At 39.3% G+C, this 25,879-nt stretch overlaps 2 protein-coding genes across 9 annotated transcripts in view; one reads left to right on the top strand and one right to left on the bottom strand.

Moving 5' to 3' along the window:
- The window catches only part of TTC23 (tetratricopeptide repeat domain 23), a 146,862-nt gene extending 123,502 nt beyond the window's left edge, over positions 1 to 23,360 (bottom strand). The window contains exons 1-2 of one of the 7 annotated variants that reach the window (XM_043434519.1): positions 22,140 to 22,386; positions 20,075 to 20,556 (exon numbers count right to left, since the gene is read on the bottom strand). The gene's annotated coding sequence lies outside the window, so the exon portion shown is untranslated. The other 6 variants (XM_043434520.1, XM_043434521.1, XM_043434524.1 and 3 more) reach the window with 6 other exon arrangements.
- A 658-nt stretch (positions 23,361 to 24,018) lies between these two features.
- Positions 24,019 to 25,879, top strand: part of LRRC28 (leucine rich repeat containing 28) — a 198,764-nt gene continuing 196,903 nt past the window's right edge. For both annotated transcript variants that reach the window (XM_043489722.1, XM_043489721.1), the window contains exon 1: positions 24,019 to 24,127. The gene's annotated coding sequence lies outside the window, so the exon portion shown is untranslated. The remainder of the gene's footprint in view (positions 24,128 to 25,879) is intronic.

Raw genomic sequence — 25,879 nt, 5'->3', positions numbered from 1 at the left:
TACACTCAAAAACATTACTGAAAGTAGTCAAAAAATATTAAATAAATGAAGAGATGTTGCATGTTTATGGACTAGAAGCCTTAATAACACTAAAATAGCAATATTTTCCAAATATTGATCTATACATTTAACGCGATCTTTATCAAAATTCCAGCTGCCTCTTGCTGCCTCCTAGAATCTGACCTTAAATTCATATGGAAATGTAAGAGACCTAGAAGCTAAAATGATCTTGAAAAGAACAAACTTGGAGGAATTATATTTCCCATTAAAAAAAATTACTACAAAGCTAAAATAATCAAAAGTGTGGTGCTGACACAGAACTGACATAAAGTTCAGTGGGATAGAGTGGAGACCCACTCCCCCCCACCCCAACTCGGGCATTCCCAGGCCCCTTGGCTGTGTCTCGTGACTGGGGAGCCTGATGTGGGGCCTAGGACCTTCACAACAGTGCAAGGACTTCTTTGATATCATTGTTCTTCAGTTTGTGGGTTGCCCACCTAGCGGGTATAGGATTTGATTTTATAGTGATTGTACCCTTCCTACTGTTTTGTTGTGGCTTCTCCCTTGTCCTTGGATATGGGGTATCTTTCAAACTCATAGCCCCCTCAGAGTAGGTCCCCATGGAGAAGAGACCATGCTGCCTGCTCATGGGAGGGGCTGGCAGTTGGGGTGGCGAAGGTCCCACTGCCAGGCCCAGCGCCCCTGACCTGTATGCCCAGTGTGTGTCTCGGGCCGGGTTGCCAGCCTCCTCCCGCAGGAACAGGCCTGTGGCAGAAGCTGTACCTGGGAGGCACCTGGCTCCAGAGACCTAGTTTTGTTCTGTGACTCTCGATAAATGGCCATACTGCCAGAAAAAAAAAAAAAATTCAATGGGATAGAACTGAGAATCTGGTTAATAAACAGTTACATTTACTGTCAGTTATTTTTTGAAAAGTATGCCAAGATAAAAAATTCAGAAGAGACTAGTCCTCTAATCACTGGCACATGCCAGAGAACTGAGCTGGAGCCTTACATCATACCATATACAAAAGTTAACTCCAACTGGGTCAGAGACATAAAAGGAAGAGCTCAAACAATAGAAAGTTTATAGAACAGGAAACTATGTATACGCTTGGGTTAGGCAAAGATCTTAGAACACCAAAGACACAAGTGAAAAAAGGAAAAAATAGACAAATAGGGCTCCAACAAAATTAAAGCTTATTGCTCTAAAAGACAACCCATGAAATGGGACAAAATATTTGCAAATATGTCATATGTCTAAAAAAGGAGTTTATTCAAAATACACTTACAACTCAATAATAAGACAACAAATAACCAAATTTATAAAATAGGCAAAAAATCTGAATAGATACCAAAAAAGATGTATGAATGGCCAATAAGCACGTGAGACCATTATATCTTCTTCCAGAGCACCAAAATTGCAACTGGCTGTTGAACAACCATCCACAGGAAGACACTGGAACCCACCAAAAGAGATACCCCACATCCAAGGTCAAAGGAGAAGCCACAACAAAACAGTAGGAAGGGCACAATCACTATAAAATCAAATCCTATACCTTCTGGGTGGGAGACCCACAACCTGGAGAACAATGATATCAAAGAAGTCCTTGCACTGTTGTGAAGGTTCTAGGCCCCACATCAGGCTCCCCAGCCGGGAGATGCAGCCAAGGGGCTGGGAATGCCCAGGGAATCTGATTTTGAAGGCCAAGTGGGATGTGACTCCAGGACCCCCCACAGGACTGGGGGAAACAGAGACACCACTCTTGACAGACATAAACCAAACTTTGCACACACCAGGGCTGAAAGGAAAGGAACACGGATCCCACAGGAGACTGAGCCAGACCTACCTGTGAATGCTTGAGGGTCTTCTTCTGAGGTGTGTGTTGGCAGAGACCCACCACGGGGACAGGGGAACTGGTAGCAGTGTTCCTAGGAGATGTGTCTCAGTGTAGATTCTCTTGGAGGTTGCCAATAGCCCTACAATAGAGCCTGTAGACTCCAGGACTGGGTCACCTCAGGCCAGATAACAAACTGGGAGGGAGCACAGCCCTACCCATCAGCAGACAATTGGATTAAAGTTTTACTGAGCAAGACCCAGTTTTCCACACAGCCAGTCCTTCCCATCAGGAAGTTTGCACAGGTCTCTTATCCTCATCTACCAGAGAGGAGACAGAAGAAATAAGAACTACAATCCCAGCAGTCTTCAGAACTAATACAACAATCACAGAAAGCTAACTAAAATGAGAAGAAACAGGGTCATATCACAGATGAAGGAATAAGATAAATCCCCAGAAAAACAACTAAACGAAGTGGAGATAGGCAACCTCCCAGAAAAAGAATTCTGAATAATGATAGTGAAGATGATTCAGGATCTGGGAAAAAGAATGGAGAAGATGCACATGTTTACCAAAGGCTTAGAAGAACTAAAGAATAAACAAACAGAGATAACAATGCAATAGAAGGAATCAATAGCAAAATAACTGAGGCAGAAAGACAGATAAGTGACCCGAAAGACAGAATGATGAAAAACAATGCTACGAAACAGAATATAGAAAAAAGAACGAAAAGAAATGAAGACAGTGTAAGAGATCTCTGTGACAACATTAAATGCACCAATATTTGCATTATAACGGTCCCAGGAGGAGAAGAGAGAGACAAAGGATCTGAGAAAATATTTGAAGAGATAATAGCTGAAAACTTCCCCAACATGGGAAAGGGTATAGTCAACCAAGTCCAGGAAGCACAGACAGTCCCAGGCAGGATAAACCCAAGGAGGAACACACCAAAACATAGTAATCAAACTGACAAAAATTAAAGACAAAGGTAAATTATTAAAAGTAACAAGGGAAAAAAGATAAGTAACATACAAGGGAAATCTCAAAATGCTGTCAGCCGATTTCTCAACAGAAACTCTATAAGCTAGAAGGGAATGGCATGACCTATTCCAATTGATGAAACAGAAGAACCTATAACCAAGAATATTCTACTCAGTTAGACTCTCATTCAGATTTGATGAAGAAATCAAGTTTTTTCCAGACAAGCAAAAGTTAAGAGAATTCAGCACCACTAAGCAAGTTTAACAACAAATGCTAAAGGAACTTCTCTATGCAGGAAACACAAGAGAAGGAAAAGATTTACAAAAATAAACCTAAAACAATTAGCAAAATGGTAACAGGATCATACATATCAATAAGTACCTTAAATGTAAATGGATTAAATTCACCAACCAAAAGATATAGACTGGCTGAGTGGATACAAAAGCAAGACTGTCTTAGTGGTCTACAAAAGACCCACCTCAGACCTATGGACACTTACAGACTGGAAGCAAGGGGATGGGAGAAGGTATTTCATGCAAATGGAAATCATAAGAAAATTGGAGTAGTGATACTGATATCAGACCAAATAGACTTTAAAACAAAGACTTTTATAAGAGACAAAGAAGGACATTACATAATGATAAAGAGTTCAATCCAAGAAGAAGATATAACAATTATAAATATATATAGACCCAACATAGAAGCACCTCAATATGTAAAGCAAATAATAACAAATATAAAGGGAGAAATTGTCAGTAACACAATAATAGTGGGGAACTTTTAATAGCCCACTTTCACAAATGTACATATCATCTAGACACAAAATCAACAAAGAAACAAAGTCTTTAAATGACACTTTAGATGGGTTGGGCTTAATTGATACTTATAGAGCATTCCATCCAAAAGCAGCAGACTACACATTCTTCTCAAGTGCACATGGAACATTCTCCAGGACTGACCACATGCTGGGCCACAAGGCAAGCCTTGGTAAATTTAAGAAAATTGACATCATATCAAGCATCCCCAAGAAACACAAATATGTGACAACTAAACAATATGCTACTGAACAACCAGTGGATCACTGAAGAAATCAAGGAAGAAAAACTAGAGAGAAATAAGAACAAAAGCACATCAGTCCTAAACTTAAGGGATGCAGCAAAAGCAGGTCTAAGAGGGAAGTTTATAGCAATACAATCTTATCTCAAGAAACAAGAAAAAACTCAAATAAACAACCTAACCTTACACCTGAAACAACTAGAGAAGGAAGAACATACAAAACCCAAAGTTAGTAGAAGGAAGGAAATCATAAAAATCAGAGCAGAAATTAATGAAATAGAGACAAAGAAAACAATCACAAAGATCAATGAAAACTAAAAGCTGGTTCTTTGAAAAGATAAACAAAATTGATAAACCTTTAGCCAGGCTCATAAAGTAAAAAAGGGAGAGGACTCAAATCATTAAAATCAGAAATGAAAAAGGAAAAGTTACAACTGACTCCATAGAAACACCAAGGATCATAAGAGACTACTATGAACAACTGTGCCAATAAAATGGACAACCTGGAAAAAATGGACAAATTCTTAGAAAGGTAGTCTCCCTATACTGAACCAGGAAGAAATAGAAAATAGGAACAGACCAATCACAAGTGCTGAAATTGAAACTGTGACTAAAAACCTCCCCCCAAACAAAAGTCCAGGACCTAATGGCTTCACAGGAGAATTCTATCAAACATTTAAAGAAGAATTAACACTTATCCTTCTGAAACTTACAAAAATTCACAGAGGAAGGAAAACTTCCCAACTCATTTTATGATGTCACCATCACCCTGATACCAAAACCAGAGAAAGATACCACACAAAAAAGAAAATTACAAGCCAATATCACTGATAAACATAGATGCAAAAATCCTTGACTAAATACTACCTATCTGTATCCAACAATACATTAAAAAGATCATATGCCATGATCAAGTGGGATTCACTGCTGGGATGCAAGGATTCTTCAACATTTGCAAATCAATCAATGTGATACACCATATTAACAAACTGAAGAATAAAAGCCATATGATCATCTCAATAGAAGCAGAAAAAGCCTTTGACAAAATTCAGCTCTCATTTACGATAAAAACTCTCTAGAAAGTGGGCGTAGAGGGAACATAGAGAAGTGAAAGTCGTTCAGTTCTGTCCCATGCTTTGCGACTCCAAGAAGTGTAGCCTGCCAGACCCCTCTGTTTATGGAATGCTCCAGGCAAGAATACTAGAGAGGTAGCCATTCCCTTCTCCAGGGGATCTTCTAGACCCAGGAATCAAACCAGGGTCTTCCACATTGCAGGCAGATTCTTTACCAACTGAGCCACCGGGGAAACCCAAGAATACTGGAGTGTGTAGCCTATCCTTTCTCCAGGGGATCTTCCCAACCCAGGAATCAAACCAGGGTCTCCTGCATTGCAGGTGGATTCTTTACCAGCTAAGCCACCAGGGAAGCCGTCAACATAATAAAGGCTATATATGACAAATCTACAGCTAGCATCATACTTAACAGTGAAAAGCTGAAAGCATTCCCTCTAAGATCAGGATCAAGACAAGGATGTCCACTCCCACTTCTATTCAACATAGTTTTGGAAGTCCTAGTTACAACAATCAGAGAAGAAAAAGAAGGGGAATCCAAATCGGAAAAGAAGAAACTCTCACTGTTTATAGATGACATGATCCTATACATAGAAGATGCTAAGTTTTCCTACCAGAAAACTACTAAAACTCATCAGTGAATTTGGTAAAGTTGCATATTACAAAATTAATACACAGAAATCTGTAGCATTTCTATACACTAGAAATGAAAGAATAGGAAGAGAAATTCTAGAAGCAATTCCATTTATCATCACATCAAAAAGAATAAAATACCTAGAAATAAAACTACCTAAGAGACAAAAGACCCTCCAGAAACTGTAAGATGCTGATAAATTGAAGAAGACATAAACAGATGGTAAGATATGCCATGTTCATGAATTGGAAGAATCAATATTGTCAAAATGACTATAGTACCCAAGGCAATCTACAGATTCAATGCAATCCCTAGCAAATTACCAATGGCATTTTTCACAGAACTAGAACAAAAAAATCTCAGAACTTGTATGGAGACACAAAAGAGCCTGAATAGACAAAGCAATCTTGAAAAAGAAAAACAGAGCTAGAGGAAACAGGCTCCCTGACTTCAGACTATACTACAAAGCTACAGTCATCAAAACAGTACAGCAATGGCACAAAAATAGAAATATAGATCAATGGAGCAGGATAGAAAACCCAGAAATAAGCCCAGGCACCTATGGTCAATTGATCTATGACAAAGGAGGCAAGACTATACAAGGCTGGAAAGACAAGCTCTTCAACAAATGGTGTTGGGAAAACTGCACAGCAGCATGTAAAAAAAGTGAAATTAAATCATTCCTCAATTTCACACAGAAAATAAGCTCAAAATGGATTAAAAACCTAAATGTGACACCAGATATTATACAACTCATAGAGGAAAACATAGGCAAAACACTCTCTGACATAAATCACAGCAATATCTTTTTCTATCCATCTCCCAGAATAATGGAAATAAAAGGAAAAATAAGCAAATGGGACCTACTTAAACTCAAAAGCTTTTTCACAGCAAAGGAAACAATAAACAACAAAAAGACAACCCACAGATTGGGAGAAAATATTTGAAAATAATGTGACCAATAAAGGATGTCTCCAAAGTTACAAATTGTTTACGATGCTTAATAGTATTAAAACAAACAATCCACTCAAAAAATGAGCAGAAGATCTGAATAGACATTTCTCCAAAGAGGACATACAGATGGTCAACAGGCACATGAAAAGATGTTTAACATTGCTAGTTATTAGAAAAATGCAAATCAAAACTACAATGAGATATTACCGCACATGGCTCAGAATGTGATCATTAAAAAATCCACACACACACACACAAATGCTGGAGAGGGTGTGGAGAGAAGGGAAGCCTCCTGTTGGTGGGAATGTAAATCGATACAACCAGTAAGGGGAACAGCATGGAGGTTCCTTAAAACACTAAAAATAGAGCTACCATATTACCTTGCAATCCTACTCCTGGGCATATATCCAGAGAAAAACATGGCCCGAAAAGATGTATGCACCCCAGTGTTCGTTGGAGCACTGTTTACAATAACCAAGACATAGAAGCAACAGAAATGTCCATCAACAGAGGAATGGATAAAGAAGATATATACAATGGAATATTATGCAGCCATTAAAAAGAAAGAAAGAATGCATTTGCAGCAACGTGGATGAATGTACAGAGTGTCATACTGAATGAAGTCAGTCAGAGAAGGAGAAATATCATATGACATCTCTTATATGTGAAATCTAAAAAGAAATGACACGCATGAACTTTCTTACAAAACAGAAAGAGACTCACAGGCCTAGAAAACGAACTTACGGTTGCTGGGGGAAAGGGGTAGTTAGGGACTTTGGAAAGGTCATGTACACACTGAAATATTTAAAATGGATAACCAACAAAGACCTATTGTATGGCACATGGGACCCTGCTCAATGTTATGTGCCAGCCTGGATGTGAGGGGGCTTGGGGGAGAATGGGCACATGTTTGTAAGGCTGAGTCCCTTTGCTATTCACTTGAAACTACCACAATATTGTTAATCAGCTATACTCCAATACAAAATGTTTCTGGTGTTAAAGAAAAAAGAAAAAGAAATAGAAAACATACTGTTATTAGTAAGAAAATGCAAATAAAAACTATAGTGAGAATCACTTCACACACATCAGAGTGATTATAAACAAAAAGACAGACATTTAAAAGTGCTGGTGAAGATGTGGAGAAGTTGGAATCCTCACATAACACTGTTGGAATGTAAAATTGTTAATTCACTTTAAAAAGCAGTTGAGTGATTCTTCAAAAAGTTAAACATATAGTTTTCACATGACTCAGCAATTCTACTTCTAGGTATACACCCATGAGAACTAAAAGCACATGCACATAAAACCGTGTAAACATCTTCATGGCACTATTATTTATAACAGCTAAAAACTGAAAGTAGTATAAATGTTTATCAACTTTAGAGTGGATAAAACCAAACAATGTCCATACAATGGAATATTATTTAGTAATAAAAATGAGTGAGAATGGAACTGATTAAGATGGTGGAGTGAAACTGAAAATCACTCAGTCGTGTCTCTTTGCTACCCAGTATTCTCCAGGCCAGATCCCTTCTCCAGGGGATCTTCCCAGGGATTGAACCCAGGTCCCCGCATTGCAGGCAGATTCTTTACCAGCTGAGCCACAAGGGGACACAAAACTCACCTCCACCCATAAATACATCAAAAATACATCTAAATGTGGATGATTCTGACTGAAAATTAACTGGAGACTGGCAAAAATACTCCTATATAAGCAAGCCTGTAAGAAAGATCCACACTGAATCAGGAAAGAAGAGAAGACATGAAATCAAGGCGGTACCCGTGCCCTTGAAAGGAGATTCAGAGGAAAAGGGAGACCACGTGAGTAGCAATCCTCCCTGGGGTGTTCATGGTTTGAGCAACAATATTGGGTGTCCCAGCCTTGGGGTCTGACACAGGGAAGGTAAGTCCCCACAGCTGGTTGGAGGACCGCTGGGACTAAGAGGAGGGCTGTGGGAAGCCTGAACTCCACTCACGAGGACGGGATGCCCACTTGCTCGCTCCCAAGGCACAGCAGAGGGAGCAGACTGAGGGCTGTGCAAGTGCCTGGCTGGTTTCCCACAACCAACCTGAGCTGAGTGAACATTCCAGTCTTGCTCTGGAGCCTAGCTGTGGTACACAGACTTGGCTTAGACCTGAAGAACCATCGAGAAGGATAGGGGCAGCCACTGTCTGTGCTGAAAAAGGAAGCTCATCAGAAGAGCCCTGTCTCTGTCTGCGGCTGGACCACCACAGCTCACACCCTGACACGTGCTGAGAGCCCACACAGGCCTGCCTGCTCTGTGGGGCATCCATCTTCACACTGCAACGGGGGTGGTAGAGGCTGTGGGGAGGGCCCAGCTGTCACAGACCAAGGACGCTTGGGCCTGAAGTGGCACGTGAGCACGGCCTCGGGCAGGTATTCCTGCTGCTCACACAGGCAGTTCATCAAACAGCACTCCAGATATCTGACCCCAGCTGGATGGCCACAGCCCTTGCCCTGACACGCCGAGTGACGGCACCAGCCCTTCTTGTTCCAGTGCAGCTCCCCTCTGGGGCAAGAGTGCCAGTGCTGGGAGGCGGGAGAGCAGACACCTGAAGGGAACTGAGGCAGCTTGGACCTGAGCCTCGAGGTTTCTGCTCCAGCAACTTAAGACCTTCTCCTGCCTTCAGTACGCTGGGGAAAGCCACTGAGCTGAGGGGAGGCCTCAGCTCACAGCTGGCTCTGACTCTAGCACTCCGTTTCTAGTCCAACCTCCTACCAAGATGAGAGCTGCCAGTTCACCCTGAGCGAAGACATGACTTCTGTTCATGCCAAATCCAGCTCTCCCAACAAAGCCACCAGGGACACGCAGACTGCAGAGGGATGCTCCCACATAAGGCCACCCCTTCAAGACTGAAATAGGTAACTGTTTCACCTAATTTCATAGAAACAGAGAAGTTAGATAAAATGAGAGGACAGGGGTATTCGTTATAATTGAAAGAGAAAGAGAAAATCCTTGCAAAAACTACAAGAGAAACAAATATAAACAGTTCACCAAATAAAGAATCTGAAGCATTGGTAATGTTAGGTAGGAAGTTAGACAAGAGCGACAAGAGGGTGGCCTGGCTGAAAGAGATGCAGGCTGATCTCTAAAACCATCCCAGACACACCCAGGAGAGCTCACAGATATGCTACAAAAATAACCATAGAGACTTTTCCAACTCCTGCACATGTGCCCTAGGCACACAGTGGATACAAAATAAGCACAGGGGCTTCTCCAAGTAATCTTAGGCAACAAGGAACCCATTAAGGGTTTATAAAAACTCTATATTTGATTATAACAGATGTAAACTGAATTGTGGGAAGACATAAACAACACAGACTGCTGTTATATAACTTACAATTGTTAATCAGCCTTGAGCACATGCCCACTTGCACTCCGTTTCATTGACTGGTTACAGGTACAAGCCCTATTTTGCACAGGGCATAGCCAAAAGGAAGAGTCTGGAAGTAAAAAAACAAGGAAGCCAAGAGAGAAAAAAAGATTTCTTTGGGGCCAGCCTCTTCCCATGTCTTGGGAGTGTCTGTCTAACAGAATATCTGTCTGCTTGAGCTGAACTGAGATGTTAACTTGTGTGTTGTTTTAACCCTTTAAGTTTGTTGTTCCAAATTTTTGTTGCAACAAGGCAAGAACTGAGGAACAGAAATAAACTGACCTGGTAGTAATGAGAATTATAACTGAATAAAGAATAGATGAACACATGAGAATTTTAACAAGGAACAAAAAAATATTTTAAAAACCCATCAGAACTGAAGAGTACAATAACTGAAATGAAAGACACGCTAGAAGGAATTAAGAGACTGCATGATACAGAAGAAAGTGCAAGTGATCTGGAAGAAAGGATAAAGTAAACCACCCAATCAAAATAGCAAAAATAACAACAGATTCATAAAATGAGAAAAATTTAAGGGATCTTTGGGATAATAATCATGCTACCAATGTTCCCATTACAGGGTTCCCAGAAGGAGAAGAGAGAGAGAAGCGGATTGAACATTTATTTAATGAAATTATAGCTGGAAACTTTCCAAACCTGAAGGAAACAGATATCCAAATACAGGAAGCACAGAGGGTGACAAACAAGATGAACCCAAATAGACTGATACCAAGAAATGAACCACATGGACCACAGCCATGAGCCATGCCGTGTAGGGCCACCCAAGATGGACAGGTCATGGTGGAGAGTTCTCACAAAACATGGTCCACAGGACAAGGGAATGGCAAACCACTTCAGTATCCTTGCCGTGAGAACCCCATGAACAGCATGAAAAGGCAAAAAGATAGGACACTGAAAGATGAACTCCCCAGTTGATGGGTGCCCAATATGCTACTGGAGATCAGTGAAGAAATAACTCCAGAAAGAATGAAGAGATGGAGCCAAAGCAAAAACAACACCCAGGTGTGGATGTGATTGGTGATGGAAGTAAAGTCTGATGCTGTAAAGAGCAGTATTGCATAGGAACCTGGAATGTTAGGTCCATGAATCAAGGTAAATTGGAAGTGGTCAAACAGGACATGGCAAGAGTAAAAATAGACATTTTAGGAGTCAGCAAACTAAAATGGACTGGAATGGGTGAATTTAACTCAGATGACCATTATATATACTACTGTGGGCAAGAATCCATTAAAAGAAATGAAGTAGCCATCATAGAGTCCAAAATGCAGTCCAAAAATGTCTGAAAAGTCCGAAACGCAGTCCAACAAAAGAGTTCAAAAAGTTTGAAATGCAGTATTTGGGTGCAATCTCAAAAATGACAGAAGGATCTTTGTTTGTTTCTAAGGCAAACCATTCAATATAACAGTAATCCAAGTCTATGCCCTGACCAGTAATGCTGAAGAAGCTGCAGTTGAATGGTTCTATGAAGACCTACAAGACCTTCTTGAACTAACACCCAAAAAAGATATCCTTTTCATTATAGGGGACTGGAATGCAAAAGTAGGAAGTCAAGAAATACTTTGAGTAATAGGCAAATTTGGCCTTGAAGTACAGAATGAAGCAGGGCAAAGGCTTATAGAGTTTTGATAAGAGAATGCACTGGTCATAGCAAACATCCTCTTCCAACAATACAAGAGAAGACTCTACACATGGACATCACCAGATGGTCAATACCAAAATCAGACTGATTATACTTTTTGCAGCCAAAGATGGAGAAGCTCTATACAGTCAGCAAAAACAAGAATGGGAGCCGACTGTGACTCCGATCATGAACTCCTTATTGCCAAATTCAGACTTAAATTGAAGAAAGCAGGGAAAACCACTGAACAATTCAGGTATGACCTAAATTAAATCCCTTATGATTATACAGTGGAAGTGACAACTAGATGCAAGGGATTAGATCTGACAGACAGAGTGCCTGAAGAACTATGGATGGAGGTTTCTGACATTGTACAGGAGGTAGTGATCAAGACCATCCCCAAGAAAGGAAAAATGGTTGTCTGAGGAGGCCTTACAAATAGCTATGAAAACAAGAGAAGCGAAAGGCAAAGGAGAAAAGGAAAGATATACCCATTTGAATGCAGAGTTCCAAAGAATAGCAAGGAGAGATAAGAAAGCCTTCCTCAGTGATCAATGCAAAGAAATAGAGGAAAACAATAGAATGGGAAAGACTAGAGATCTCTGCAGGAAAATTAAAGATACCAAGAGAATTTTTCATGCAAAGATAAGCACAATAAAGGACAGAAACAGTATGGACCTAACAGAAGCAGAAGATGTGATGAAGAGGTGGCAAGAATGCACAGAAGAACTATACAAAAAAGATCTTCACAACCCAGATAATCACGATGGTGTGATCCCTCACCTAGAGCCAGACATCCTGGAATGCAAAGTCAAGTGGGCCTTAGTAAGCATCACTACAAACAAAGCTGGCGGAGGTGATGGAATTCCAGTTGAGCTATTTCAAATCCTGAGTCCAGGACATTAGTTCCCTTCCTCTATCTGGGCCAGTCATCTTATCTGACTCGGACACGATTGACGTGACTTAGCAGCAGCAGCATCTTGTCCATAGTAGGGGCATTTGACCTGGACAAAGGATACCTCCCAGATTTTAACTTCTTCATTTGAAAATTATGGACTTCTAAGGCTTCTGGAAGACAGTGAACTCCTCCTCGGTTTAGTCAAGCCTTATATTCCCATGCATTTAATTGCAAACACTAAATATCAGTTGTAATTTCTCTTTAGTATATGAGGACTTAAAGTCCAAGAGAAACTAAAACCTGGGTCATCTGAGACAAGATAATGGTGGAAGACTGCCCTAAGCCAGAGGCTGGGAAACCTACCTGCCTTCATTCTAAATCTCCTCCAAAGCACTGCTCTCTCAGCCACCAAGCTCATCCTTGAAGCTGAGGGTCACCATCCCTTGACTGATGCTGTGAAAGTGCTGCACTCACTACGTAAACACATTTGGAAAACTCAGCAGTGGCCACAGGACTGGAAAAGGTCAGTTTTCATTCCAATCCCAAGGAAAGGCAATGCCAAAGAATGCTCAAACTACCGCACAATTGCACTCATCTGACATGCTAGCAAAGTAATGCCAAAATTCTCCAAGCCACGTTTCAATAGTACATGAACCATGAACTTTCAGATGTTCAAGCTGGATTTGGAAAAGGCAGAGAAACCAGAGATCAAACTGTCAACATCTGTAGGATCATGGAAAAAGCAAGAGAGTTCCAGAAAAACATCAACTTCTGCTTATTCACTATGACAAAGACTTTGACTGTGTGGATCACAAGAAACTGTGGAAAATTCTTAAAGAGATGGGAATACCAGACCACTTGACCTGCTTCCTGAGAAATCTGTATACAGGTCAAGAAGCAACAGTTAGAACTAGACATGTAACAACAGACTGGTTCCAAATCGGGAAAAGGAGTACATTAAGGCTGTATATTGTCACCCTGCTTATTTAACTCATATGCAGAGTACATTATGAGAAATGCTGGGCTGGAGGAAGCCAAAGCTGGAATCAAGATTGCCAGGAGAAATATCAATAACTTCAGATATGCAGATGACACCACAATTATGGCTGAAAGCAAAAAAGAACTAAAGAGACTTTTGATGAAAGTGAAAGAGGAGAGTGAAAAAGTTGGCTTAAAGCTGAACATTAAGAAAACTAAGATCATGGCATTTGGTCCCATCACTTCATGGCAAATATAAGGGGAAATAGGGAAACAGTGTCAGACTTCATTTTGGGGGGCTCCAAAATCACTGCAGATGGTGACTGCAGCCATGAAATTAAAAGATGCTTGTTCCTTGAAAGAAAAGTTATGACCAACCTAAGCAGCATATTAAAAAGCAGAGACATTACTTTGCCAACAAAGATCCATCTAGTCAAAGGTATGGTTTTTCCAGTAGTCATGTATGGATGTGAGAGTTGGACTATAAAGAAAGCTGAGTGCCAAAGAATTGATGCTTTTGACCTGCGGTGCTGGAGAAAACTCTTGAGAGTCCCTTGGACTGCAAGGAGATCCAACTAGTCCATCCTAAAGGAAATCAGTCCTGAATACTCATTGGCAGGATCGATGCTGAAGCTGAAACTCCAATACTTTGGCCATCTGATGTGAAGAACTGACTCACTGTAAAAGACCTTGATGCTGGGAAAGATTGAAGGTGGGAGGAGAAAGGGACGACAGAGGATGAGATGGTTGGATGGCATCACCGACTCAATGGGCATATTTTTGAATAAACTCCGGGAGTTGGTGATAGACAGGGAGACCTGGCGTGCTGCAGTCCACGGGGTTGCAAAGAGTCAGACACAACTGAGTGACTGAACTGAACTGAAGAAATATTATGACTAAAATGGCAAAATTTAAAGAAAGAATATTAAAGGCAGCAGGAAAAACACAAAGAGTCATATACAGGGGAACCCTCCATGAGATTATCACTTAATTTTTCTAAAGAAACTTTGCAGGCCAGAAGGAAGTGGTGTCATATGCTCAAAGTGCTGAAAGGAAAAAATTCTGTATCCTAGGATACTCTATTCAGTAAGACTAGCATTTGGAATTGAAGGAGAGATAAAGAACTTCTAAGAGAAGCAAAAACTAAAAAAATTTATCAATACTAAAGCTATCCTCTTAAAAGAAATGTACCAAGATCTTCTTTAGGTGGAAAAGAAAATGTTACAACAAGAAGTAAGAAACTAAAGTCAGAATCACTCAGTCCTGTCCAATTGTTTGTGACCCCATGGTCTGTAGCTCGCCAGGCTCCTTTGTCTATGGAATTCTCTAGGCAAGAATACTGCAGTGGATAACCACTCCCTTCTCCTGGGGATCTTCCCAAACCAGGGATTCAAACTTGGTCTCCTGCATTGCAGGCAGATTCTTTACCGACTGAGCCACCAGGGAAGCCCAAGAATCTATAGGAAAGGAAAAATGCCACTAGTTGAATACCAACCACTTAAATAAGGTAGTATGAAAATCAAGAGGAAAATTGCAAAATCAACTACAATGATAATAATCAGTAAAAGGATAAAAATGAAGATGTAAAATATGACATCAAAAGTAAAAATTCTCAAGTGGATGGAGAGTAAAAAATGTAGATCTTGTAGAATGCATTTGAACTTAAAGGACTAGCTTAAAAAAAATATGGATATAGTTATAGGTTAATACATATAGGTAACTGCAAATAAAAACCTATAGTAGATACACAAAAACTAGAGAGGAATACAAGTGTACCACTAAAGAAAATCATCAAACTACAAAGGAAGTAATAAAAAAAAAAGAAAAAGAAGAAATAAACAGAGAACTACAAACAACTGGAAAATAATTAATAAAATAGAAATAAGTACATACCTATCAATGATTATTTGAAATGTCAATGGACTAAATGCTCCGATCACAAGACATAGGGTGGCTGATGATAACAAAACAAGATTCATCTATATGCTGCTTATAAGAGACTGAGTCGAGAGCAAAAGACACACACAGACTGAAAGCGAGCAAATGGAAAAAGTTACTTCATGCAAATGGAAATCACAGGAGAGTGGAGACAGTAAAACTCATATCAGATGAAATAGATTTAAAAACAAAGTCTATAAAAAAGATAAAGAATGGCATCAGATAATGATAAAGTGAAAAGTAAAAAAAGAGGATATCACACTTCTTAACATATATGCGTCCAACTCAGAAGCGCCTAAATATATAAAGCAAATATTAAATGACATCAAGGGAGAAATTGACAATAATACAATAATAGGAGGGGATTTTAACACCCCACATACACCAATGGACAGATTATCCAGACAGAAAATCACCAGGGCAACAGTGGTCTTAAATAACACAACAGACAAGTTGATTTTTACAGATATCTAACAGGATGTTCATGTGTGCATGTTCAGTTGCTCAATCGAGTACAACTCTTTGTGATCCCATGGACTGTAAGCTGTGTGGCTCCTCTGTCCATGGAATTTTCCAAGCAAGAATACTGAATTGGGTTGTCATTTCCTAACTTCAGGGGATCTTCCTGACTCAGGGATCAAACTCACATCTTCTTCATCTCCTGTAGTGGCAGGTGGATTCTTTACCACTGAGCCACCTGGGAAGCCCCATCTACAGGCCATTCCAACCTCAAACAGCAGAATACACATTCTTTTCAAGTGTGCATGAAATGTCCTCTGAGATGATCATAAACTAGGCCACAAAACAAGTTTCCACAAATTTAAAATGATAGAAACTATATCAAGCATTTCCCTGATCACAATGGTATGAAACTATAAATTGTTATAGGAAGAACAATGGGGAAAGCACAGGCCTGTGGAGGTCAAACAACACACTACTAAAACTCCCGCCTCTCTTATGTGTACTGCATTGGCGGGGGGTGCTTTACCACTAGAGCCTCCTGGGAAGCCCAGTCACTAGCAGTGATATTGAATTTGTAATAAAAAAAATCCCAAGAAACCAAAGTCCAGGACTGAGTGGTTTCACAGGGGAATTCTGCCAAACATATAAAAAAGAGCTAACACCCATTCTTCTCAAACTATACCAAAAAATTTAGGGGGGCAGAACACTCCCAAATTCATTCCTTGAGGCTGCCATTACCTTTGTACCAAACTAGACAAGGATAATACAAAAAAGGAAAATGACAAGCCAATATTTCTGATGAAAATAGATCTAAAAAGCCATAACAAAATATTAGCAAGCCAAATTCAACAATATATAAAAAGTATCATATACCATGATCAAGTGAGATTTATTCCAGGGATGTAAGGATGGTTCAATAATTAGAAATCAATCAATATACCACATTAATAAAAGAAAGGATAAAAATCACAGAACAATCTCATAGAGAGAGAAAAAAGCATTTGACACAATTCAACATTCTTTCATGGTAAAAACTCTCATCAAGGTTTTTATAGAGTTATCATATCTCAACATAATGAGGCCATTTATGACAAACTCACAGCTAACATACTCATTGGGGAAAAACTCAAAGTATTTCCTATAAAATTAACAAGACAAAGATGTTCACTCTAACCACCTCTATGTAACATAGTATCAGAAGCTCTAGGCACACCAATCAGAGAGGAAAAAAAAATAAAAGGCATCTAAATTGGAAGGGAAGAAGTAAAACTGTCACTATTTTCAGATGACATGATACTATACATAGACAACACTTTTTAGTGTCCACCAAAAGAACTAATAAATGAATTCAGCAAAGTTGCATGATACAAGATTAATATACAGAAATCTGTTGTTTTTCTATATACTTATAATGAACTATCAGAAGGAGAAAGAAAATAATTCCACTTAAAATTGCATCAAAAAGAATAAAATACAAAAGAATTAAATTAACCAAAATGGTAAAAGACCTAAACTCTGAAAACTATAAAACAACGATGTAGGAAATGAAAAGATATCGTGTGTTCTTGGATTCAAGGAATTGATAAGGTTAAAATGTCCATACTACCCAAAGCAATCTCCACATTTAATGTAACATCCATCAAAATACCCATGAAATTTTTCACAGAATTAGAATAAATAATCCTGAAATATATATGGAACAACAAAAGATCCTAAATTGCCCAAGTAATCTTGAGAAAAGAAGAACCAGGCTAGAGGTATCACACTTCCTGATGTCAGACTACTACAAAGCTACAGTAATCAAAACAGCATTGTACTGGCAAAAAAAGAATAGAGAGCTCCCAAAATAAACCCACACACTTATGGTCAGTTCACTGACAACAAAGGAGGCAAGACTATACAATGGAGAAAAGACAGTCTTTTCAATAAGTGGTATTGGGGAAACTGGACAACTATATGTAGAAAATGAGATTAGAACATGTCCTCACATTACACACAAAAATAAACTTATAATGAATTAAAGATCTAAATGTAATACCTGAAACCATAAAACTTCTCAATTAAAGAAAACTTAGGCAGAATGCTCTTTGATGTAAATTGTAGCAATATTTTTTTGGATCTGTCTCCTCAAGTAAAAGAAATAAAAGCAAAAATAAACAAATGAACCTAATTAAACTTGAAAGCTTTTGCACAGCAGAGACAACCACTGACAAAATGAAAGATGAGCTACAGAATGGGAGAAAACATTTGCAAATGATATGATCAACAAGAGGTAACTATCTGAAATATATAATCAGCTCACATAACTCAGTATCAAAAAACAAACAACCCAACTGAAAATGAGCATAAGAACTGAATAGACATTTTTCCAAAGAAGACATACAGGCACATGAAAGGATGCACAACACTGTTAATCTTTAGAAAAATGCATATCAAATACACAAGGAGATATCACCTTACACCTGTCAGAATGACTATCATCAGAAAGACCACAAATAACAAATGCTGGTGGGGATGTGGAGGAAAAGGAATCTTATATACTATCGGTGAGAATGTAAATTTGTGCAGCTACTATGAAAAGCAGTATGGAGGGTCCTCAAAAGACTAAAAATAGAACTACCATATGATCCAACAATAATTCCATTTATATATCTGAAGAAAACAGAACAAAATATACATGCACCCAATGTTCATAGCAGCATTATTTACAATAACCAAGATTTGGAAGCAACCATTAACAGATGAATACATAAAAAATTATGTTGTATGTATACACACAATGGATTATTACTCAGTCATAAAAAATAACAGAACTCAGCCACTTGCAACAACAAGGATGGACCTAGAGGTTATTATGCTGAGTAAAATAAGTCAAACAAAGACAAATACCATGCTATCACCTACATGTGGAATCTAAAAGATAAAAGAATTGCACAAATACAATAAAACAGAAACGGACTTAAAAATATAGAGAACAAACCAGTGGTTACCAGTGCAGAGGGGAAAGCGGGGAGGAGTGAGATACGGGTATGGGGTTAAGAGAGATAAACTACTATGTATCAAACAAGCAACAAGGATATATTGTACAGCACAGAAAAATAAAGCCATTATTTTATAATAACTTTAAATGGAGTATAATCTATAAAAATCCTGAATTGCTATGTTGTATACTTGAAAACTAATATTCTAAATCAACTATACTTCAATAAAAAAACAAAAGGAATGAGGACCAACACACACGACAACATGGTTAAGTCTCAAAAACCTTCTGCTGAGTGAAAGAAGCCAAATGCAAAGCATCACATATTGTGTGATTCCATCTGTATTAAATGTCCAGAAAAGGCAAGTCTATAGAGACAGAACATTTATTGATTGCCTGGGCTGGGGGTAAGAATGAGGAGTGCTTGCAAATGGGCATGAGGTATCTTTTTACAGTGATGGACATTTTTCTACAATTGGAATGTGGTGCTAGCTATACAACTCTGTAAAATTTTCTTTAAAAAAATCAGAGTTATATCCTTAGAGTGAGTTTTATAGCATGTAAATGATACCTTACTGTTAAAAAATAGATATGAAATCACCATGCCTTTTTATATGCCATTCTGACTTTTAACAATAAATCTTCTAACTACAAGACTTTTATAAGATAGGGCAGGCAGCCCTGATCCATAAAAACAATATGACAGAGGTTCCCAAAAGTTTGAAAACCAATCTTAATATTCAGGCTCTACACATAAATGAGTCACATGGCATTAGTGCCTGACACCTAATAGGCCTCAATAAATGTTTACTGGACAGAAAATTAAACCATCTTTACAGTATGACTTTCCCCCAAACATATCATCCACTTGATAGATGAAATGCAGTTGATTAGGGCCTTTTTTCCTTAAGAAAACTTCCATGAAACACCAACATCTGCAGGGAAAAAGTTGTCTTAGGTAGTCAGAATCATTTATTAGGCTATGATGAGGTAAGATACTAATTCTTATGTGCTACAGACCCACTTGATTTAGTAGTGGGTGTAGATGGAAGTGGGGAGTGGGAATGCCTGATCCAGAGTCTCTCAAGAGACCTAGGTTGGCCAAGGTTTAACTGTACATCAACAGGAGTCATGGCAGAGTAACAGAGATGGAAAAACTGTGCATGGGCTTTTCACTATCATCGCCCATACATGACCCAACTCACATGCACTAACATTTCATTTGCTCCCTAACTGCAAAGAGGGCTACATACCCAGGGAAGTAAATGGAATACTTGGTGAACATTGCAGTCTGCCGCATCTGCCATCAAGGGGCCTTGTCTCAGGATTCTTTTCCACAGCTAGAGACAACCTCCTTCTCCATCTAACTGATTAAGAACCACTAATCAAGAATTTAAGATTGATGACCTTCAGATTCTTTGAAGCAAATTCTGAAGCAGGAGACAAACATTCTGCTTGGTATCGCTGAAGCACTTTGCTTTTTGGAGAAGAGGTGGTCCTTGATTCACTTTTTTTTTTTTTTTTTGCTCACTACTGGAAGGATATCATCTGGTACATGGTAGCAGTTCATGGAGTATATGGAATTGAATTTTGTCTCAGAGAAACAGGTCAGGTGAAAGCCTACAGTCTGAGTACAAATATCTCCCATCTTCCCATGGTATTCTTCAGTCACAACTTTTATTTGGTTGACATTCCCTCAGTTCAGTTAAATAGAACCAAGAAACGCAGGTAAATTCTGAGGGAAAAGGAGCAAAAACTGATGCAATGTAAACAATCACTTTTACTGTTTTATAGCACCACAACTATCACCTCATCTATAAATAATATCTTGTTATAAATTATACATAATAATAAATAATGTAAAAATTTATATTAGTAGTGCTAAACAAAAAATAAGATCAATGAAAGAAAGAAATGCATCAAGATTTATGTTATTCAACCATGTGATGGTATTTGGAGAAAATGTCTCATGAGGCTGCTACCAATCTATATTCCATTATTTATAGTATTAATATTTTAGCCCCTTAGCTTCTGGTCTCTGTTCTTGAAATGTCATTCTTATCTTTTTCAAAATTACCTTTAAAATCCAGGACCAAACTCCTTAATTCTGGCAATTTTGACTTTCTGTGTAACATTCTCATGCTTTTTTCTTTTTTGAAAATTAAAACAAGATCCCCAAATGAAACTTCTGTTGCCTCAGAGTTAATTATTCTTTATGCTGCACATATTTGCTCACAACTCAAACACTACCTGGGATGCTATTTCTTTTCTGACTGAAATTTCTACAAAATTTCTACTGAAATTTTGCCCATTGCTCAAGCCCCAAATGGGTCTTAACCCCACCGTGAAATTCTCCCTGAATATTTCTGCTCTACTGGCCTAAGCACCTGAAGAACGTATGGTCTGCAACAGTCATCTATGCCCCAAGAACTATCCAGAAGTCTTCATTAAACTTTTTGAGTCTCCTTCTCCCAGGTAGATAGAGTATGAGCTTCTTTAGAGACTGTATTTCATTATTTTATATCCCCATATATGGATTAATAGAGGACACTGTTTGTTTATTGCATACCTAGTCTTGAGTTAGGCCTTTTAGAGGAATAAATGTGCCAGTAGGTATATTTATTAGCTGAATTAATGTTTGAAGAATCATTAAGTTTCTATATTTTGGAATTTTACATTGGGCTGGATTTTTTTTAAATGCTGCTATTCCAAATTAAGCTTTAATATACATCATCCTCATTTATCAGTATTTCCAGAATTTATATTTTAGTTTTAGTGAAAATATCATTCTTGAAAATATAAATGCTGGACTTGGTTTTTGAGAATTTATCCTTACATTCATCACCTTCTGATTCTATTTCATATACCAAAATTATGTTTTCCCTTGTCATTAGCAGATTTATCCCTAGATCTCCAAATCTACATTTATACATAAAACTTGGGTCCAAAGATGATATCTTTTAACAGCTGGATTGCCTATTATGCTAGGTATGACAATATACAAACAAAAATATCTATTTCCTCTAATAATTACAATAACATTATTAAGTGTTCCTCTAAATCTCTATTAATGCAATAATAAACCACAGATTCTTGGAGTATAAAATAATCTTTAGTAAATTTTATTACCTTGTTCCCTTTACCATTCCAAAATCCATTGCTAATCTGCGAATAATGTTCTTTATAAAAGAAAAACACCCTCTGAAAAACTTTCCTCCTGCCATTCCTGCATTATGCCAGCAGTTTATTTGCTTTTCCTTTGATATCTACGCCTTTAAAACTAGCAAAAGGAAAAAATCAGAAAAGTTTAACTCTCACATCTCTCAGTGTCGTAAAATCCTTTGTCAATTACCCTGTGTGCTTGAGAGTTGTCCGTTTCTTTTTCGATCGAATTACACAGTTGTCTCCGCAGCCTGATTTACCAGTTTGATCCACGCTGTACTGGTTTTATCAGTTTGGTGATTCTTTTTACAGATTGAGCACCATGATAAAAATCTAAAGTTGGGCAATTCCAGGCTAAATTGGAGCAGTCTTTTCCCGTAAAGCGACCTGGTACCACACTAAATTCCAGGGAGAATGAATGATAGATTATGCACCAATAGGGAGTGGAGAAGAGTATTTTGTCTAAGTTTGCAAACCAATCCTTGGGAGCCAGAGGTAGGAATTTTAAAACGGGGGTTGGTCTTTTCCTTGGAATTTTCTTAAAGTGGTATCACTGCCCGTTGATGTTAAAGTTTACCAAAGACTGCCAAATTACTGGTTTGGATTAGAGGATTCCTCTCGCCCCCCTTGCTTTGAGTGAGGCAAAATGTGAAACTGGCACTTGACAAATTCAGACAACTTTTAAGAGTGTCCATAGGATAATATGGGCTTCCGAGGTGGCCCAGTGGTAAAGATCTGCCTGCGATTCTGAAAACGCAGGTTCGATCACTATGTGGGGAAATGGCAACACACTCCAGTATTCTTGCCTGGAAAATTCCATGGACAGAGGAGCCTGGCCGGCTATAGTGGGTGGGGTGGCAGAGTTCGACACCAGTGAGCAGGGCACACATAGGATAATATACTAATACAAAGAATCACATGGCTACTTTTGTGTCAGTTCAGAAGTTATTTTGCCATAGGTCTTATTTTTACTTAATGTAAGTCTGCTTTGCAGGTTATCTCTAACAGTAACTAAGTAAACCAATATAAATCTATAGTCAAGATTGCTTGACAATGAACCAGTAGTTTAATCAGCATCAAGCTTTTCAAAGAATAAATAACATTAGTTTCTTGAGAGGAAGTTTTTTTAAAAACTTCATTTCAGAAGAAACGTCACACTAACAAGCAAGGAACTTTAAAAAGTCTTTTTTTTACTGTTTCCTAACAATGCTTGGATTTTTCTTTTTTTTTTTCCTTTTTACCAGCATGAAAGAGTCTTCCTTTTATGACTCTTTCTGCTGACACGGGAATATTATTAAATATTTATTGATAGACTATTCAGTCATGCTAGGAACTGCCAGAGTACTTTACTTACTAAGTTGTTAGTGTCCTTTTAACGATCGTTTCTCGCAGCACACTTCAAGTATTTCAAGAGCAGAGACTAGGTTACTGCCTCAAGTTTGGAACGAACTTGCCAGCGCGCAGTGACTTCTTTTTATACTGTGCTTTAAGAAGCTTACTACTTGATCACTAACCTTGGCCACATTACAGAAAACCACCGGGTCTCAGTTTTTCATCCGTCAAACGAGTATAATAATAGTATCTATGTCATGGGATTGCCATGAGTTAAGTGAGATAACCTGTGTACAGATCTTAGAACGTTGCGTGGTACACACTGGGTGTTATTCTTAATTTCTCAACGTATGTATTGAATAGGAGGACGAGTGCGTCAGTAAACGTAGGAACGAAAGAACTGATAAGTTACTGACGGTCCCTGAGGCCGGAGCCAGCTAAACCACCCTCTCAAAACTGAGCGCTAAACTCCCTCTCAACAGTAACCCCTGAGGCCAGAGCCGGAAGCAAGGACCGAGTCGGAGGCGGGGCCAGTCGCAGAGAAGCCGCAGTTTTGACCAATAGGCACGCCGCTTGGAAAACGAGCATCTCGCTCGACCTATCGTAAGACTGCGACCACAGGGGCGTGTTATCGCGAGCTTCCTCTCCCGGGCTCGCTCCTCCCCCAAACCTCTGAAGAGAGGGTCCCGCCCCGCCCCGCCCCCTTTCGCTCGCGTCCCGCCCAGTCGCCGCCGGCGCCCCGCCCCGCCTGCCGAGCCCGGGCTAGCCGTCCGGCGCCCCTCAGCTTGGGAGCGCTGGCTCCGCCGGCGGAGGTGAGTGTGGTGCTTCGGTGCTTCGGGTGCCTCACGTAGCAGTGCCCTCTGGCCCGGCCCCTGGCCAAGCAGGCCGAGCCTGGCAGAGGCGTCGGGCCGCAGCAAGTGGACCCCGGCCCGAGCGGGCCCACCCGGGCCTCGGGTAGCCACTGCCGCCGGGCCCTCCTAGCCCTAGGTGGTCGCAGAATCCCTTCACTGGGTCTGTGAAATCCTTTCTACTAGTCTCGCTGCTTCCAAAGTCTAACGGCGAGAGTGCTTGGTTAACTCGGCAAAATGGCATGTGTTTTGCCTGACTTCTTCTAGTCTTCTCAGTACTGAGAAAATAACCTTAACAAACGCTTTTAATGTACGATTTTAATCCTCTAATCTCCAGTATTAGGAAGTTGGAGTGGGTATTCCACCGAGTTAAGTACGGAAGTCAATCGAAGGTACTCCTTTCCCTTTAAAACACACCTGCTTAAAAATGTGTGGAATTTTCTTAAGGTGGAAAGGTTTGTTTGCTTTAAACAGTAATAGAGTGGATTGGTGTTTACCTGTCAGAAAACTCTTATGCAGATGCAGTTGTATACAGCTAATATTAAGTGTATCATTTGCTTTTAATTGTAGATAAGAGGTACTGAAGGGAGTATGTGTGAGAAAATTATCCTGTACTACCAATGAATGCATTTGGAACACCATTACCATTATTTATTATTGACAGCTTTCAGATTTCATTTGTGTAGACTTCATCTGCCAAACTGCATTTTAACAGAGTGTAATGACGTTTTTAAAGCAGTCAATCCCAACCATCTCTGCAGGATTAGAAGGAGAGCCATCAGGTTATGCTGTATTCTCTTACTGGATCTAACCATCAAGGAGTGTGGGCTGTGCCTTGTGGTCTTAAATTCCGTTTAAATAGTAATAGGAAGAAACACGGGTCCTGCTGAAGTTCATGAAAGGCTACAGTGTAGACCAATGCACAGGCTTTGAAGTCGTTCAGTTGGGTTGGAATTCTGAGGAGTTGCTCTCTGAGAAAACTCAGTTTCCTCATCTATAAAACAGGCTAAATAACATATCGCAATGCAGAGTTTTAAAGATTGAGACATCAAAGCACAAAGAAAACACTCAGCCTATAGTATCTACAAGTATGTAAGTATGACCTTAGATCAGAGATGAAAAAAAAGTCTACCTTGCAGTGTTACTCACATGCCCTACTTTCAGCAGCTCATCAGCTGTTTGAGGGCCTGCTTTGCGCTAGAAGCAGGTATACAAATGTGAAGAAAACAGCGGGATCTCTGCCCTCAGGAACTCATGGTACAGTCTCTGGGCTAGATTGATAATAGATACATCAATAAATATAGAGATAATAAACAGTGGAGAGTTCTACAAAGAAAGAGGAAGAGAGAGTACTTTATTTGGGATGGAGATGTGATTTTACATTGAAACCTGAAGGGTGTTGAGACAGTGTTTTCAAGGCTCAGAGGAGAGCAGCAAGTGATGTGAGGAGTGCAGAACTCAGAAGCACTAGAAAAGCCCAGGACTGGTGAAAAACTAGGAAGGGTGCTGCCAGGCTGAAGGAGTGGGTGGGACCAGGTTGTGAAGAGCCCTCGATACCTGGTAAGTTTGATTTTTCTAAATAAACTTTTGAAGGGTTTTTTTTTTTTTCTTAAGAATTCGTGTGACTAGGGAGTGAGTTTACCTGAGAAAGAGAGGGAGACACAATTGGATTTACTCTTTTAAAAGCTCCCTGCTAAGTGATTAATGTGTTACAGA

This window comes from Cervus canadensis, chromosome 17 (assembly GCF_019320065.1).
Source record: "Cervus canadensis isolate Bull #8, Minnesota chromosome 17, ASM1932006v1, whole genome shotgun sequence".
Lineage (NCBI taxonomy): Eukaryota > Metazoa > Chordata > Mammalia > Artiodactyla > Cervidae > Cervus > Cervus canadensis.
Note: the sequence above shows the minus strand (reverse complement) of the source record. Positions and strands in the feature narration are given on the sequence as shown.